The following is an 18552-nucleotide window of genomic DNA, read 5'->3' on the forward strand; positions in this document are numbered from 1 at the left end:
TGGATGCTCCTGTTCAGACGAGGAATCAATACTGTGCTGACTGTGTTGCCACATTTGTTTGCTTTTCAGAATTAGGTGTGCTTCAAAAGTATGTGTAGGGGGAAAAAAAAAGTGAGTTAGCTAAATCATAGGGCTGGAAATGGGAAACTCTGATTGTAATCCTGGTTTGGACAGTAATCGCTCTTGTGGCCAAGGGTAAAGCAGTCAACTGTGCGGGCTCTTGCTTTCCCATGTGCAAAACACAGCTAATGGCATCTACCTCACAGGGCTGTGATGAGTGTTAATTCAGTTTTGTTTGGAAGGTGCTTTGAATTTGAAAACAGACTTCAAAGCCTTCTGTCACTTGCGTTTCAGCTGATACTAAGTGTGGCTGTCCCATGCTACAACAGCGTTGTAAACTGCATAAGAAACGGGCCATATGAACTGTGTCTTTGGCAATGACTGATATGTTCTATTTTTTGTTGAAGCTTTTCATTTTTAATTTGGGAAAAACTTCTGCCAGGCTGTTGCACGTTGATTACAGGCGTAGAAGATGAGTAGGACCGTTGTGGCAAGCAATGTGATGTTTTTGCTACGTGGAAACTTTATATGCAGCACATAACAAATATATCTTGTTTAGAGCTCCCGAAGTATGGTGTACCCGTGTGAGTCCTTTCCTGAAAGGTGAAGACTATTTTGGTGCAGCAAGTGCTAGTAGATAGCTACCCAGTTAATCTAGTGACACTCGATTTTGCAGTTTTCTACACACTTGAGCAGCAGCAATCGCAGTAGTTTAAGTAGTTATTATGAATAAGTGCAGTGATATTATGGGATGAATCTCATACTACTGTTTACACTGTACATGTAATAAACAGTATTTGTATGGCATATTCCCTCAGCTCCAGGGAATGCTGAAGGCTGGTCTTGGTATGATGCCTGGGATGATATATTCACTATTTTTATATGTTTTCCATCCTTATAACCTGAACAAAAGTAAAACAATTGCTTCACATTTGCTACTTGGCACTTGCTGCTGTTGCTTGTTAGAGCAATGCAATATTAGGTGTTAGTCTCACATGGCCAGTCAATACCAGGTTAATTTCAAAGTTAATTTCAGTTAATTAATACCAGTTAATTTCAAATTTCTGAGATAAGGTTTAAGACCAGCACAGATATTGCTGGTCTGGTTCAAATGGTAACTGGTAGAAAATGATTATTTTTGTGGATACCTGACAGGAGCGTGCTGGCTGTCACAGTACGTTGTCTGTGACCAGACTTACACTGCCACACCCTTTCGCTGTTCTGGGATGTGCTTGTAAGAGCCTGTCTAGACTGTCTTGGTGATGATGCCTGCCGTTACCCTGGAATCCATATCTGCCCAGGGCAGCATTGGTGTTAGGAACTCTTCAGGAGGGGATTTTTGCCAGAGGATGCAACATGGTGCACTGTAAGTCACATTGCTAGGAGCATCACTTCCCCCCGCCCCCCGTTGTGTGCTAAGATTGGGGGAGAAGGTGTGAGAGAAAATCCTCAGTCAGCATGTGGATAACTAATAAATGTGCGCAAGAGTATGAGAATGCAAGTCTAGGGGGGAGCAGTGTCATAACTGTTTAGTTACACAGGTTTTTTCCAAAAGCACTGCTTGCTTTTGCTGTAGACAACTTAATTGATCCTGTGTGTCATCTTTAACAAAAAAGCTGTGGCAATGTTTTCCATCATGGTGGTAGGTAAATACCTGCTGTTCAGTGGAGGATCAGGACATGGAAGACCTGATACAAGGACATGCTGAAAAGTATTATGTGGCTGTTTTTCAGAGCAGTGTTGTGAAAGGTAGTGTCTAATAGAGTAATTGCTATTTGAAGTTGGTCTTATTTCCCAAAATTAGGATTGGACTGAGTAAGCACAGCTTCTCCTGGGAGGCAGGGGAAGAGTCAGGCTATAATTATATGGGGAGTTTGTAGCCATGGTTGTTCCCTTTGCCTTCCCACTATAAAGCTGTGTTAGTTGCTTGGAGCATTCTCAGACATTAACCCTTTAGACTCTTTAACTTCCCAGCCTAGATTTCCTACCATCAGCTGAAACTTTCCTCACAAAATTCAGCCTGACTAGCTCATCTGTTGTTGAGTGTGTTAAGGAAAAAAACCCAACAATGTTTTGTGCATGTTAAACCATTTTTACAGCTGTTTTTTGACACATCCTCATACCTTTTTTTGCTTTGGAGGTGGAACTTAGGTTTGGCAGGGGAATCGGCCCAAGTAGGTAATACCTTATGCCATTCTTGAGAAAATCTGCCTGGAGGTGAGTGGTTTACAGGCCTGCAAACAGTCTGTTTGCACATGCCTGAAAAAGTTGTTGAGCACCTTCAGCTAAACCGTTCTCCTGAAAACTCCACGTGCTGTGAGGGTGCTCCAGTTCCCTGAAGCTTTGCATGCCCTTTCCAGCAAGCAGCCGAGAGGGCTCTGCTGCCTCAGCCTCCCTGAGCTTCCCCCGTGCTCCTCCCGAGAGGTCAGGCTGTCCAGGCTCTGGCTGAGAGGGGGAAGGCTGCGATTGTTCTCCTGGTGGTGTCTGAGCAATGTGAAAGAGGGAGGAAAACCTACTTGCTATGTTTGCAGGTATGGTGGAGAGGAGAGAACATCCAGACCTAGGAAGAGAGAGGTGAAGCTGCAAGTGTCAGAACAAGGGATGGCGAAGGCTGCGCTAAGTACCCTCTCTTGGTCTCCATCTCTTTCATGGGTTATTATTTACATTTTTAATCTCAGAAGTGCCAAAAGGACTGCATGCACTCTTTTTTTTTTTTTTTTTCTTTTTCTCCATAGGGCAGCCTTCTACCCCACCCCAAAGGCCAAAACTATCTGTGTAACTCTTGTTTTATCCATTCTGGAATTTTCTGTTGTTCCAGACTACAAGACAAGGACCCCAAATGTTGGCCATCCATCTCCTAGTGGGTAAAATTATTGTTGGTGCTTTGCTGTAAGCTGGCTAACTCCTTTCCTCTTCCCTGCTCCCTTGTCCTCCTCCCCTCAGCTGCCTCTAAGTTGCTCAGGCATTACATTGTGAAGTGTTTTTAAGCTATTTCAAGTGTACTTATTTCTCCTAACAGTAAAGATACTGGCTAAAATAATCACATTGTTTCCCAAATTTAATTAAAAAAAATTTCTCCCGCACCCGCAGCATTCCTTTGCACTTTCCAATCCCCTTGCCTTCCCTGTCATATATTCTTGGCTGTTTCCTAACAGCTGGCCCTGCCCTGGCCTTTCTAGCTCTCTTCTCTCATCCCATTAAAAGTGCAGCAGTTTCAGTGCAGTCCCGTATGCTTCCCTGCCCAAATGCTTCCCTCTGCTTCAGAGAATTGGGGACTGTTGTGTGTGCCTAGCCTAGCCGGTGACTCTGCAGTGCTTGGATCCTCTGATAAGTGGACTTTTGTGCTGTAGCTGGAAGGCCACATTGCTGCAGCAGCCAAATCCTGCTGGGAAACACCAGCCTGTGACAGGGAGAAAGTGAGTCGAGAGCTGGGGAGGGGGGAGAGAGCAGTGTTGCTGTAAGGCATTTTCCTCCTGCTTGGAGTTTTGCGTGTGAGATGAGCAGATGTTGTGGATATGCTGTGGATCTTGCTTTTGGGATTGCTGTGAGAAGACAAGACTCCTAGAATGAGCAGGGGTTTTGAAGATGAACCGCTGATAGCTTGGGTTCGGAGTATATAGTCAAAAAATATTCCAAAAAGGAAACCATTAGATGTTGGCTCCAGAGAAACAGGAAAGGCTGTAGTAGGATAGTAGCATGAATCCAGGTATGTGGCTTTGATCTCCGGGGCTTCAAAGCAAAGTCATTATTCCTCTGCCTCATTTCCATTTTGTTGATGAGTCTGAGAACTCGTGAAAGTGTGTGCTAATAACACCGAATAGAATATGTGTAGTGTGAGCAAGTGGTAACTTGGCTTACTCACAGCTTTAATGATGCCTCTTTTACCCAGTGCATGGGTGGTTTGGGTTTTTTTGGTGATGTAAGAAAATGGAATACAGTACAGTGGCATCTATGTGATGGTTACACCTTCTCTCTGGTTCCAGTTAAAGCAAAGCACTACTAAAGGGAAGAGCTAAGCATTCGTTTGGGTCTCATGAAAGTACACATGATGGTAAACAGAAAATTACTTATGTAATTCTTGGATAATATACCTGCATTTATTTTTTTTTGTTGTTGTTGGGAGATTGCTCGCTTTTTTATTTTCTTTCTTTAATGGTTTTCAGTAGTTTGTTTTGTTTCCTCAAGTTAAAAACTTAAGGTGGAAGAACTGAAACACAGTAAATGCCAAAAGAAGACATGTACAATTTAAAATAAGGTTTTTTGGGGAGGTTGTTTCCAGAACTGAAAGAACAGAAGTTTCTGTAGTTTTGGGTCAGCACCAAGGTAAATACCAGTAAGTTATGGAAGTTTTCCATGCTTTATGGGTATTACTGTGGACAAAACAGTGCATTTCTTACTGTATGCACACACCAGTTTTTCCCCATGGCTAATTATTTGCCAAAATTGAGCCTGTGTCTCCACATAGTTGCGTATTTGCAGTTCTCCTGTTTAACAAGACCACAAGCTTATAATTAATGGGTTTGGGTTTTTTGAGGGTTTATTGTTGGGTGATGTTTTGGGTTTGGGTTTTTTTTTTTTTTGTAATTTAGACAGTAGGTCAGTTCCTTTAATCTAGCTACATTAAGTTGTAGTATTGATTATTTCCTCACCCCCACCTTGATTTTAATGACGAGTTTCTTGGGACCTTTCTGGTTTGTTTTACTGGCTTAAAAATTACAACTGTATGATTTATAAACCAATTCAGTTGATTATGAGGTACTATCTGGACTTCTTTATCACATAGGTTTCATATTTAGTCAGAATTTAAACTGGTTTCTGAATGTGGTTTAAGTTTGAAAATGAAACGGAGCATTGCAGGGCAAGGATGATGCTCTTTTTTAACTAGCAACTGGAGAGATCATATGTTTCCTTAGATAACACTCGTAAATAGAGAATTACAACTCTTAAATGAAATGCAGCAAGCAGCTGTGGAGTAGGAATGTTATTTGAGCAATATCTTCAGTATGTTGGATTGTTTCAGGAATACTTTATAATAGCTGAAATTTTGATATTCATTTGGGCTATACAGTTTTCATGACTTCATAAATACATGAATGCAAGTGCTGAAAGTAAAATGTACTTGAATATTCTTTTGAACAAGTTGCAGCAACTGTACAGCTTGTTTGTGAAGAAAGTGGGGTGTTTTTTTCCAGTTTACTGAAGCTCTGAAAGTGGATCTGTTCATTACTGACTATTGTGCCGATAAAGCCCCTAGTGAACAGAAACTTTAAAAAAAATATATTTTGGTGTCCAGTGATATGGAAGAGAAATAGATATTCTTTTCCAGAACTAATTTGATACTAGATTTAACATCTGTGCCAAGTTTCATTGAAAACTAATCATTGCATTTAGATTGGATATTAGGAAAAATTTCTTCACTGAAAGGGTTGTCAGGCATTGGAACAGGCTGCCCAGGAAAGTGGTTGAGTCACCATCCCTGGAGATATTTAAAAGATGGGTAGACATGGTGCTGGGGGACAAGGTTTAGTGGTAGCTTGGCAGTGTTAACAGTTGGACTTGATGATCTTAAAAGTCTCTTCGAACCTAAATGATTCTGTGATTGTATGATTTGACTGACAGAGTTATAAAATACAGTACTCTCTTACAGGAGGAGGGAAAAAGGGGGCAATGCTGTTCACTGCACCCATGCTGTGGCTAGAAGAGAGTCTATGGGATGCTGTCATAAGATAATGGGGAATTAGAGGTACAGGCTGGGGAATAATTGTAGAAATTGGTATGGGAGGGAGATGAAAATGAGACATAGAAATTACTTAGATGACACAGAGAAACAGGTGTGATGATGTGGGTGGAGAGAATTGCACGGTGTTTGTGATCTGAAGGGAATTGGGATGGTGGTATGTGCAAGTTTGAGGATGAGTATAGAGAAATGCAGAGAGCCTGGATATATACAGAGAGTTTATTCTAGAGCTGCTCCTTTTACATGGTATTGCAGTTTTCTGAAGGTGTTTTTACTTCTGTATTTTTTTTTTTATCTTTATTACTGGGATAGACACTCTGTTTAGAAAGTGTGTGTTTTCCTTACTTGTGATTAGATTATTTTTTTTTAAATATTATTTGGATATTCTGCTGACCTTAACAGGATGATGTGCATAGTAAGGTAAGCAGAATTTGCCTCCAGCTCATCTTTCCTGAATTTTTTGTCTTGTAGCGTCCCTGTCACAACTGCAACAGTAAACCACAGGTAGGAATCTGAATTAAGTACAAGATAAATAAGAATGAGTGAATTTTAACATTAGAAAACCTTGGTTTTATAAAATACATCTAATGAAAGGAGAACTATATTCACATGTGATTGTTTTTTTTTAACTGATGGTGTAGTTGAGGCAACATCCCTGGAGGTATTCAAAAGATGGGTTAACGTGCTTAGTGACACGGTTTAGTGATGGTTTGGGGTTTGTTTATTTATTTATTTATTTGTCAGAGTTAGTTTGATGGTTGGTCTAGATGATCTTCAAGGTCCCTTCCAACCTAGACAATTATGATTCTATTCTATGATTTTGTTCTTTACACTCTACTTCTTGGACAGTTATAAATTTGATTAAAAATGAGATTAATTATTTTCAAAGTTTGTCTCAGATAATTAAGTATAGATTCCCATAAAATTGTTTAAAGAATATCTTGTAAAAGAAAATTTCAAATGGCAAAATTATTGTGGCTCGTTACAGCGGATCTTGCGTTTATCATTTTGTGGTAAGAGCTACAATACAAATTTGAAATTCCCAATTTATCAGAATGCTAAAAGCTGGCTTTTGGTCATCTGTACATAATCTGATACGTTAAGAGTACCTATTCATAAAAGTGAACAGCATTATTCTACTTTTACATCATCCTGGGGCTTTGATAAATGGTGATCGTGATGATTATTATTTTGAATACATGAGATACAGGTAGTAAAGGAGAGGCGTCAGTAACTTAAAATAAAAAGATTCTCAAGTTTAACAGCTTTACTCTCCGCTTACAGAAATGGTGGGAAATACAACAAAAGCCAAGGTGTGAACAGATAAAGGAGATTAAATAAGCCTGGCACTCTTAACTAACTAAAAGATATCTTGATATATATCTCTCTGATCATGTTTGACATATCTAGGTCACGTTCTCTGAAGACTATTATTAGAGATTTAACCTTGGGTAATTGCAAAGTGTATTTTGTTCTGAGTAGTTTTTGATCAGGTAGGTGAAACAGTGAAAGTTTGTGTGTGTTCAACTGCTTGTAATAATTTGGGAGTCTAGTTAAAAGATCTGGTGTCAGCCACCTGAGCTGTAAGGTGAAATGTACCGTTCTTGTGGTGTATCACTCAAAATTTCCTGTGTACATTTTGTCAACTGTTGTAAAACTCCATTTTTTTGGAAGCTGGGGATGTGGAAGAAATGACCTGTTATGTTTTCAAATAAGATACGCTTCAGGAAGAATGGAATTATGTTGTTCACTTTACTGCTAGTAGAGCTGTTGAAGTGTACTTGTACATTTGAACTGTCTGATGATACATGTTATAAAACGCAGGAAGGTGGTAGTCTGGGAACATCTACAACTTTAATTTACTGTGTTTTTTTGCCCCTACCCCCAGTCTGTGTAGACTGGATATTTGTAACCCAGTAGGGCAGCTAACCATTGGACAAGCTTTCTTTGAAATATAGAGTGTGTGTGAATAGAAAAAATGTGAATTATCGTAGAATTGTCTAGGTTGGAAGGGACCTTTAAGATCATCTAGTCCAACCATCAACCTAACTCTGATAAAACCCATCACTAAACCATGTCACTAAGCACTATGTCAACCTGTCTTTTAAATACCTCCAGGGATGGTGCGTCAACCACTTCTCTGGGCAGCCCGTTCCAATGCTTAATAACCCTTTCAGTGTAAAAATTTTTCCTAATATCCAACCTGAACCTCCCCCGGTGCAACTTGAGGCCATTTCCTCTTGTCCTATTGCCTGTTACTTGGGAGAAGAGACTGACCCCCACCTCTCCACAGCCTCCTTTCAGGTAGTTGTAGAGAACGACAAGGTCTCCCCTCAGCCTCCTTTTCTCCAGGCTAAACAACCCCAGCTCCCTCAGCCTCTCCTCATAAGACTTACTCTCCAGACCCCTCACCAGCTCCGTTGCCCTTCTCTGGACCCGCTCCGGCACCTCGATGTCTTTTTTGTGGTAAGGGGCCTAAAACTGGACACAGTACTCGAGGTGGGGCCTCACCAGTGCCGAGTACAGGGGGACAAACCTCCCGAGTCCTACTCACCACGCTGTTCGGTCTTGTCCAATTTCAGTGGTCTGGTTTTCAGTGTGGTGCACAAATATTTGTTAAGACATAACTATGGGGCAGGAACTCCATAAGCTGGCTTTGCCAGTCAATAAAATACATGAGTCTGTGCCCAGGAGCTGTCCTTCAATGGCACAGTTCCCTGAGGGAGTAAAAAGCTCAAACACATGGAGTGGGCCAGACTAAGCCAGCGATTGTGTGGGTTCCTTTCTGCCCTTACTTCACTGAATTGTAGACTTAAAAAAACCTAAAAAATCCCAACAAACCCAACCAACAGCTGCCCTTCATTCTCCTCACAAGATCCTGGATGTCTTTACCTCACTAGTAACATCTATGTTTAGACAATGTGCCCGAAGCTGTGGAGAAGACATGTCTTAGTTGAGAGAATCAAAGACCTTTAGGAAGTGTAGATGGAGGTAGAAGATTGAGTTCATGGCTCCTCTTATGGCATATCTCAGCTGGGATATCTCGCTGTTTATCAGTTTTTCAGTGACCATAGAGGAGTAGAAGGGAGATGGGGAGCTTGAAACGCTGTGGCTAAAGCTGTGACTTGTTTCAGTTTTGACTTGAGCTTCCCGTGCCCTGCGCTGTGTATGAGAGATGCAAAAAGACATCTAGAGCGACAGCTGATGTGTATCAGTGAGGGAATCTTTTGGATTAAAACACCAGATGGTAATTCATCTTCAGCCTAGCTGGCTTTCATTTTGAAGAGAAGATTGCTGTGTTATTAAAGGAAATTTTAACCCCTAGATAACAGGGAACAAGCAAGAGGGGAGAACTCTTGGCTTCGGAGACAATCTGGGAGTTCAGAAGCCCTCTGTATGCACTGCACAACAAGGCAATGCTGCTGGTCCCCAGGCAAGAGTAACAGTTAGTCACTTTGCTGAAGCACCTTGAAAATTACTAGCGCGAGGAGACTACGGTCTTCCAGTAACTTCCCAGTTTAGTTCGATGATTCTTGTGCCAAGTGATGGACGAGGTGTTTGGTAGTCAGTGTCAGCAGTGATGCATGTGCTATGTAAGAGCCTTCATACTGATATTAAAAAAGAAAAAAATATTTCATTTCTTCAGAAAAGTTTGTGCTGTCATAATTAGTGATTCCTCTCCCGTAATTCCTGATCACAAATTCTGAATTGCCTGTTACTTCAAAATAGCAAAATGTAGCATTTATGGAGCAGAATGTTATGGAATAACGAGGAAATGAACTAACAAGTCAGTTGAGGCTAAGGCAATGTTCTCTTACTTTTTTTTTTTTTTCTGCTTTGGAATATATCCACCAGGATTTTCTTTTTATAGTACAGTTATATTTCATGGAAGTGACCAACAGCAGATAGCCCTGCGGCACTGCTCCTTGAAAGAGGTAGGACAGCTTGGCTTGCCCAGAGGATTTGAAATGACTCGTAGATGTCAGTAAGGTAAAGTATTCCTTGTTTTGGTGGGAACAAAGATCTGTACGATGGGTGTGTGAAGGGAGAAATGATCAATACTTACCTTTCTGCAGTGATGGTAAATTCAAACAACCATTTTCATCTGGTGAAAATGAAAGCGACTAACTGAAATCCATAAGAGGATTAAAATATATTTTGGACAGGTAGGAACTGCTTTGTTAGAAGTGAAAAAATTACCTGTCTTCAACCTGCTGCATTTACCCTGTTTCTGTTTTTGACTTCCTTGCTTGCAAAGCGTAGGCTCAGTTTACCATCCCTTTGTGCTTTGCTGTGTTACGGTATTTTTAGCACTTGGTCCACTTTTTTCTGTATTGCAGAACAAAGTCGATTAATTTTTTTTTTATTCTTTTTTAACTAGTGGCAATTAAAAGCAGAATAATAAATATTTGTTGCCCTTTGAAAAACAAAGGGAAGTGCATGAGTACTAAATAGATAATTGCTTGATCACATACATAAAATGAAATACAGGTAAGGAAACCCTAGCATTTCTAAAGCTTAGGTGTACTGAAAACCATTACAAACAAAGAGAACTTGCTATCTGCTGTCTTTCCTTCAGGAATCTCAAAAAGCAGGCTGGCTGGCACCTCTAGGGAGTGGTCCTGCGAGATGGTTAGGCAGATTTAAACAGCTCAGCTTGCTTCACTGAAAAGGGTGGTCTCACCTCGGCTGCCTTTACTCTCATCTGCCTGCTCCTGCTGCTTCCCTGTGCCGGTTCCATACAAGTAAATGGCAACTGTAGTTAGGCTGATGTATTATTTAGTAACTCTTTATATTTCCTCATTTTGCACATAATGGCATTCAGATTTCTGAGGAACAGCAAAATAAAATGTATAAAGAGGAATTTAGTTTGTTTAGGAAGCTGTAGGTTGAAAACTGTAAATATTTTTCTCATTGAAAGTTAATATTTGTTCTAGTGTCAGTATTTTGGAAATAATCTTGTGTTTTGTTGACTTTATCATCATCTGGGGAACATGATGCACAATGTTCTTGAATTCCTTGGATATCTTGATATGGGTGGATAGCCACATGTGATTTACATCTATCTTACCAGTTTGAGATGAAAATGGAGGCAGATGAAACTAAATAGAAGAGCGGTGATGGAAACCAAGCAGCTCCAAATCATCCCTCTTCCTTTTCCAACTGCTTGCGCACTCCTTCCTCCTGCAGCTGCTTCCTGGGAGCAGAAGTTAAAGAACTGTTATCTGCTAGCATTGGTGCACTGTGTGTGAACATTCTAGTCTAAATATGTAAATGGTGAAACTTTATTCTTAAATGGATTAACACAGCTGATCAATTTATATGCAAGCCAGTCTTGAATACTTAAAACAATTTAGGGGTTCTTAAAAATGAAACAAAACTCTCAAATACATTTAATTCTTTTCTGTATGAAACTTCTTTCCCTAGCAGGATCTGATACCAGGGAAGAGCCCTTCTGAAGGTGTGCAGGCATGTAGCTAGGGCATGTTTTTTCAGGCCTTTGAACTAGGTTAGGAATGTGTCTCAAGATGGAAGAATGAATAGTTACTCCGTGCTTTTAGCCTCTGGGCTTGAAACTCGCAAGAGGAATGTTATTGTGTCTTCAAAGCCTGTTTCACACAAGCCTTTGTTGAGCAGGAACTTGGAGAGTCTTTGACAATCATGCACACAACAAAAACAGCCAGCCACCCAATTTGATCTAATTGGGTGGTGATGTTGAGATGTTTTTTCTGTAGGAAGGCTCTGGAAAATGGGGTGCATATTTTTAATTAGGAAATACCCTTTAGAGCCAAGGGGTTGCCTACACTTACCAGCTTGATAAAACTCTCTTATTATACTGGTGCAATTCCCCGTATGCACATCCTCTCTTTTCCCCTTCTCTCTATGTAGTGCTTTCCCTGAAAAAGAGCAAATATTTACATTTCTTTTAAATTCTGTTTTGGCCCTGAGGTGGTGGTAGCACATCCCTGGAGAAGGCAAGCTGAGGTTGAGAAAGGAGGGTGGTTCAGGTTGAAGTAATTTTTGTAACGCTTTCTTAAAAATAGACCCATATTTGGGACTAAATGTGCTATAGTATACTAATACTACCTAAATTAAGACAGACCTTTCGGTCAGTGTAACTATCAAATGTTTACAGGAAATAAAACCATTGCTCTAGTGAACGTGAGTGGTGAAGTATCCAGAATCAGGGTTCAAAGTGCTAAAATTTTTTGAGAACAGCAGCTGCTTCAGTAGATGTCCAGAAAAAAATTATTTTCATTGTAGCATATGACTAGCTTAGTAACTGTGAATAAACCACTCAAGTAGAGTGAGATTAACTGAAATGATACAAAAATGGATTTCCTTTCTAAAGTTTTTCAGTTAAAAAGCCTCATGTACTCTATTAAATCTGGAATTTTGAAGTCTGTGGTAGCCAAGCTTACTCAATTTCACCTACTAAATAGAGGAGGCTTAAAAAAAAAAAGGAATTGTCTTTAAATGCAAGGTTTATTTTGTTAAGCAAATTTCCTTATGTGTTTAAGATATTTTGTTAGTTTTATATTTACTGATAACTAAATACAGAGCATACTATTTAACGGTTTCGTCATGATTTTCATTCAAACATAGCTTGAAAAGTCATAAATACAAAATGTAACGAGCTAGTAAATAGTGACCTGCATTGATCATTAATTTCATGTCAAGAATCTGCATAAATATGCATTAACAGTATTGTCTAACTAGGGACTATAGCAAATGCTAAATTAAAAGGTTATATTGCAGATCAGCATGATTTAGTGGTTATCGCTCTTTGAGAATGACCATTAAGAACATAAAAAAGATGAGTTCCCTCATTTGCTAATCTAAATTTGATTATTTTAATCACTTCAATTTGAATTTATCCACCATGAAGCTAAGTGTCAGTATAGACATGATAATTAAATATATTTGAGCTGATATGATCGTGCAGAAATAAAGTGTAGCACAGAAAAGACCTGGTTCCAGGACCTTGTCTGATCCAGGGGAGGAGGAGTAGACAATACATGAAAAGGTACGAGGTTGGGAGGGTCAGAGGAAAGGACAAAACCGCAAGTACAGAGAAATGGTAGTTAAACATGTTGAAGGACACGAGCGACAGGCAGGCTGTGTAAATTGGCTGGCCAGTTAGTGGGTCTTCTGTAAGAGAAGTTTCACAAGATTAGAGAAGGAAAAGTTGTGTAGGAAGGGGTACAGGGTCTAAGTGATCAGAGGGAGAAATTGGAATAATGCTGGGAAGCTCAGATTTCAGTTGATGTAATTGGGCTTTAATGGCTTGAATGATTCATAATCTCTCAGCTTGATAGGCTGTTATAAAATTTTAAACGTAGGTATGAATGAAGTTTCTTACGCTGATAACGTTGTGGGATTGCAGTAGTGGAAAGCATTGATGCGCCAAGAATTGCTCGAAGAAAAAAAATTGTGTAAGATGTTGGTAACGTTGTAAACATATTTTGGAGGAAGGTTTGAGTGATGATCCTTCTGCATGAGTGCGCGATGAAGTATTTCTCATCTTGGCAGGAAAGGGAAGGAGTCTTCAATGGATGTAAATTGCTGTACCTACTTGAAGTTGATGGGACGAGGCCAACGTACCTTACTTTAGAATGTATCCCTTTAACTTTTTTTTTTCTGTAAGCTGTTGCTATACTGTTCTGTTTGAATTAATAGCAAGTCCCCATTAATTTTAATTAGGTATAGTAATGAGTTAGTTCTAAAGTGCTACAAAATGATCTGTAATTCAATGTCTAATTTATCTCCTACCTGGGGTATTTCATCTTTTCCAAAAATTCTTCTCCTGAAGATAGGCGGGATGTTTGATCTGTCTTGATTCAAGCTTGTTTATTTCTATGTTTGTTAGAGTAGCTCATCAGCTTTTGTTCTTTTATCAAATAACTCCTGTGATGTTAATTGTGCTGTATGGATTTGGGTCACATTTCAGCATTTGCATTTAGTTGAAGGAACAGGTAAAAGCAAAAGACTATTAGCAGCACTGCTATATGCTTAGAATAAACAGGACTACAGAACACTTAATGGTAGCCTTTGCTTTGTAGGACTCCTGGTGTTTCTAGAGGTTTGCAGCCTTTTGTGTTTTTAACTGATACACTCTTACAGTAGCTTTGTACTGATCTTCACTGTAACTTTTTGAAGGTTTTTGTGAAGTCAAGAGTAATACAAATCACTGTCTGGAATCTGTTTTCATGTCTCTGGCTTGATCTGCATATCCTACAGTCATACTTACAACTTCTACCATTGTCGCAACTTTCTCTATTCTGAGTCTTTAGGCTTGGTTCATGCAGGCACATATGACAGATTTAAAGCCAGAAAGAACTGTGATAAGTACAGGTAATCATTACACTTTAGAAGCAGAATGCAGGGCAACAGCTTTGCCATCAGCTTAAAGTAATTGAAGGCTACCCTGTTGTTGCTGTCTCCTTGACCATCTATTTCTCTGGAGAGTTCTTTGCTCACAGGTGATGGTGCAGGGGAGCATTTGGAAATGTATTTAGGAGGGAATGCTGGACCACTTCTAGCTTGCTCCTAGAGTTTGGTTAAAACCAACTGAGAAACCTCATCTGCGATGTTCTTTCAGGCCGCGCCTAAACCTCTTTTTCCCCAATCTGGACTTGGGTTATTTAAAACTTCAAGTGGAATACCTTATGTGATTAGTGCCTTATAGTCTCCTTGAAACTATAGTTGTCTTGACCTATACTACTGCTGCTTTTGGTCTGGGTTCTCCTTTTGCCAACTGCAAAAACTGTGTTTGAAGTTGCCTGCCTACACAGTTGCTGTGAAACTGTGCCTTTAGTGACGTATGATCCTGACCAGCTGTGACTTGGCCAGAACCAGCTGTACCAGCAGTCCCTCAGCCCCAGAAGACTTTGCAGGTGTACTGGGTAGAATCAGAGGGGTTTTGTTGAAATGGGTTTGCTTCTTCACTCGCCTTGGAGTTACTACTTTTAAGTGTGAATGCAGTAGAGATGTATTTATGCTATTGAAAAAAAACACTTCTCCTTTATTGCTAGTTTTGGTTCAGGTAAAAATAGTAAGCTGTATCTGAGAAAAGACATCTTGTAGTGGCAAGCCTGCACCTGCTACTTTAGTATTTGTACTAGTTTAGCTGTCTGTGTTAGTCATCTTCTAAACAAACCTTTACCACCAAAACCAAAATCCACACTGAAAAATTAGCCTTTCTAGTTTAGATAAGATCATATGTAGGAAACATATTCAGGTGAAAATGAAAAATAGATGTAATGACTTCAGACAGCTGTCTTTCAGACCTTCTGATACAGTTACTCAGGATGTCATATGAGAAACAAGCAGGGTTCCCACCTTTCTGCCCCCAATTCTTGTTCAAATTTAGTGATTATAGGAGGATTCAATAAGTAACTGACTCTGATGGAAGGAAACATCAGTTTCGCTGAAACATTTCCTACTGATCTCATAGCAACTCAGATGAATTTGTGGAAGAAATTTTTGTTCTTTTATTAAAAAATCTTTTCCATTTTGTCCCCTGTGGTGTGATACAAAACTGAATGCATGCTGTCCGGCAGATGTGTGATTGTAAAAACAAAACTTGCTTTTAACTGTTTGTTGAACTTCTAACATTATGATTTATGTTAGGAAGTAACTTCTTAAATAGAGTTCTGCCTTTCTGCTGCTCTGTGCAATGTTTCCAGATGTATTTGAGTACAGTTGGAGGATTAAAATGCTCCCAAGCGCTACTACAGTGATCTGTAGCTTGGCTTTTTTTTTTTTTTTGCCACAATTTTCTGTACCTTTCTGTTTTAAGCCTTATTTATTAATAAGTGTTACTGCATTCTGTCTGTTTTTTCAAACTACTGTGTCATTTTTTTGGCAGGAGAGGGGGAAGGTTAAAGTTCCTCCTTACCTCCTCCCCCTCTCTCCAATGAAGATTTTGATTGTTCTATTTAATGAGTCATTTTCTCTACAGCTGAAGTTAATTTAGTGGCTCATCCAAACAATGACTATTTTCTGAGCAAGGAAGTGAGGAAACTTAAGTTCTTTACCCTTTTTTTTTTTTTTTAATATAAAGGTGTGTCTTGGGTGTCTCCAAAAAACATGGAAGAGAACACAGACACAATTTTCTTACATCTTTGGAAAAAGAAGCTTAAATTTTATGTTACATTAGCTTGACTTACTGTGTTCAGGTTGCCCCCCCCTTCATAGACTCATGGAAATCCACTGATCCAGATGGATGAGTAGTTTTCTTCCACCTTAAGTAGCTTTGGCAGTGTAAATATTTGGCATCTTCTAGTGGATATGTTTGTCAATGACAGAATTCCCCCAAGTTCATTCTGCTTCAGTAACTGAAGGTCACACAACACACTCTTTTCAGTTGCCATCTGGCAGTTTATTACTAGCAATGGTATGGAAACCAGAAATAAGAAAAACTGGACCAAAGCATTCAACATACTATTTCAGATGTTCTGTGCAAGCTCAGTTCACGTACAGTCTGTGGTGGCATCTCCTTTCCAAGGGCCATCCAGCCCAGCCATTTGGCAATTGAAGCAGCTTCACTTCTGCTTGAGACATACCTCCCCAGGGTTTCTTCATTGTGTTCACAGTTGCTTTTGGATGTTTGCAGTTTGAATTGCAGTCCTGTAGAAAGATAGGCTTAGTTTTTATTTCTCTTCACCACAGTTAAATTTTTAAGCCAGGTAGTCCTTTGTACCATTATCCTGAAGGCAGGAGGAAGAGGTGACTTTGCTAATGTGTTTGCACACTGTTGGAGGTATTTTATCATTTAAGAATTGTTAACAAAAATGTCCATTGACTTTACTGGAGCAGAGTTTCCTCAGTAGTATAGACAGAGTAGGGGGAAGTCGGTAGGGTTTACAGTGCTGTAGAGCTGCTGTATGTTCAGAAACGCTTTTTCCCAAGGGTTCTTTATCAGTATTTAAAAGCTGATAGTGAATGCTTATTGAACTCTTATTTTCTATAGTTCTTTCTTTCCTCTGGAAGTGTGTGTATGCTTTAGAGTGAGAGTTGTGTGCTTTGCGCTGTTCAAGCCAATCTGCCCAAGAACGTTGTTTTCCAGAGAAAAAGGGTAATCAAAGATTTGAAATGAAAATCACGTGTGAAATATTTCTGATGTGTATGTCATAGATTTGTAAAATCTGTTTTATACTTCTGTTTGAACGTAGGGTGTTCTGATTTGACTGAGTAATACCAAGTTATCGTGCATCAGTGTCCTCACACACAAGGCTTTGATTAAGCAAGGGAAAAATGCTATGATATTAAAGGCTGGCCTGTGTACAAACTTGCACAGAGAAATAAAAAGTGTAAATTAAGAAAGTTAGCATTTTAATACAAGTGTTTTAATGCCATGCATAATAGTGACTGATCTGGGCATAAAGTGAAAAATTCATTTAGACCTTTGAGGAAGACACAAAGACATTTCATAGTAAATCAGGGTGGTGTGTTTTTGGGTTTTTTTTGTTTGTTTGTTTGTTTTTGGTTTTTTTTTTGTGTTTTTTTTGTTTGTTTGTTTTTTTGGTTTTTTTTGTTTTTTTTTTTTACAGCTGGGTGTAATTTTAACCAGGGTAAGTTCACTGACTTTATTTATCTGGACTGCAGGTATGAAGAGCTATTCAAGGTTCAGTCATCAGCTCAGGTTCCATCTGACTAAACCAGATTTCTCTCCCTCCCTGTAAGCCCTTTATGGTTTTAATCACAGTGTATGACATTATATTCCTGCGTTGAATCAGGCTGCTGAGCTGAATGTGCTGTCTGATTTGGACCTCCTCTTTCCCAGGAAGAAGAAAGGGTTACTGGAGCAGGTGCAGTTACAGACGTGCCTCTGAACAGCCTCCGGACAAGGGAGAGTTTGTGCCCTCTCAATTCAGAGCATGGATGGGACTTGTAGACAAGTACCTGTGCAAGGCTTCAGGCATGCATGTACACCATCCTCTCACTGCTACTGACTGTCATTTTGAAGTAGTATTCTTACTCCTGCTGCCATGCTGCCATCTCCTTTTCTGAGTACAAGCGTTCCTGTAGATAAGCAGGCAGCTACATCAGGGACCTAATCCAGGCTAAAAGTAACCTGTCTCGGGGAGGAATGAAATCAGGTTTTAATTCAGATCCAATTCATCGTGCTATATGCAGTCCCTTGTGCCTGGGCAAAGGAGGGGGTGCTGTGTGTGATGGGGGTATGTGAAGTAGGTGGGAACACTTAAGGCAACGGCAGGACAGGCTTGTACTAGCTTCAAGTAGACATGAAACCATGATCATCATCTCCTTGCAGCATTTTCATTCATTTTTGAGAGTGCTTGTTTCATTGGGGCAGAACGATAGCTGTGCCTTGAGGCATTATACTGATAGTGTGAAGTAGAAGGGGCTTGGTCTTTTCCTGTGTTAGGATCATATAAACTTTCTAAGTCTAATTGCTGGAAGTGAGCCTTATGCACAAAGGTTCTTTTGTTTTGTTTTTGTATAAACCCACTTGATGTTAAGCAGCCAAATCTCATCCTTTATGGTTAGTCTAATGCATTTTTAGAAGCTCCCAGCCTTCCTGTTTAGCTTTCAGCTCCTGCTCCAGAAGGTTGTGCATCTCCTTACATGGTCCTGTCTCGTACCTGCTAGGTCAGGGGTACCAAAATCACACTGGGCACCTCTGGTTAGAAACCTGAATTTCTGTTAAGGAGTGTTAATTACTCTAGTGATTGTTCTGTCTTTCAGCTGTGGAGAGTTTTGTGGAGGTTTTTTAAGACAAATTCCAA

General features: G+C 39.8%; 1 protein-coding gene across 1 annotated transcript in view; it reads left to right on the top strand.

Annotated features, from left to right (window-relative positions):
- Window positions 1-18552, top strand: part of IRS1 (insulin receptor substrate 1) — a 55506-nt gene that overhangs the window by 3990 nt on the left and 32964 nt on the right. The gene's annotated exons all lie outside the window — the stretch shown is intronic.

The sequence above is a fragment of the Numenius arquata genome, chromosome 9 (assembly GCF_964106895.1).
Source record: "Numenius arquata chromosome 9, bNumArq3.hap1.1, whole genome shotgun sequence".
NCBI lineage: Eukaryota > Metazoa > Chordata > Aves > Charadriiformes > Scolopacidae > Numenius > Numenius arquata.